This window comes from Arachis ipaensis, chromosome B10 (assembly GCF_000816755.2).
Source record: "Arachis ipaensis cultivar K30076 chromosome B10, Araip1.1, whole genome shotgun sequence".
Classification (NCBI taxonomy): Eukaryota; Viridiplantae; Streptophyta; class Magnoliopsida; order Fabales; family Fabaceae; genus Arachis; species Arachis ipaensis.
In genome coordinates, this window is record NC_029794.2 from 3,551,209 (window position 1) to 3,552,190 (window position 982).

Genomic DNA, 982 nt, shown 5'->3' on the forward strand with positions numbered 1-982 from the left:
TTCTAAACATTCCAAGACCTTCAACTTCAAGTATAGATTTGGCCCTCTAATCTTTTTTATTATTTCTTTTTTATTTATAAATTCAATAAAAATATGTATAAGTGTATTAATAAAATCAAGAGAAGAACGAACAAACTCAGACACTACAAATATTCTCTTTCCGTTCTTTTTTCTAAGTTTGGTTATTCATACACAATAAGAATAAACTCCTCACGTACTCGTTTCCCATTCCCCTTTTGAAACTAAAAGAAAACCTGTTACATACCTTCTTTCCCATCTCCAATGGCTGATCCTTTCTTATGCCCAGTGACAACCAAGAAAATTTTAGACATGCATGTTTGGAACTTAAGAAAGATTCCAAGTTCTAATTGGACAAGGTTGCCATTTCCTCCATTTGAATTTGTTTTGAAAGTTCCACATCATCATGAGGATGAAATTCCAGACTTGAAAAGAGCTTTCTTGATAGAAAAGGAATGCAAGATTTATCTGGCTGGAGTCTCATCAGAATCAGAACTTTCTTCCGCATGGGAATGGAATAAATGCAACAACAAGTATGATTTTTATTATTCATATTTTTTATTTGTGATTACAAGGTTCTTATCAATATATAGACCAAGAGTACGCTAAGAGTACGCTCGTTATGGAATAATATCCTAATAAATTATATTGATTTTTTTTTATCCTCTTTGATATTTTCCTAATTTTGTTCCCTAATTATGATATTCTAATAGTTATATTTGAAGGACCCATTGCTGTAACGAATGGCATGTTCAACAGCACGATGAAATTGGACCTTGATAGAATCCCAGGAGAATAATGGTATAAGAATGATATTTGAAAAATGAATACATAGGCCTGCTGTTAATATTTTGTAATATTTTGTTTTTACCTTTTTCATACAATATAAATGATAAAGAATAACTGCTTTTTTTTTGTTGATATTAATAAAGAGTTACATATTCTTACATTTTTTTTAACTTGT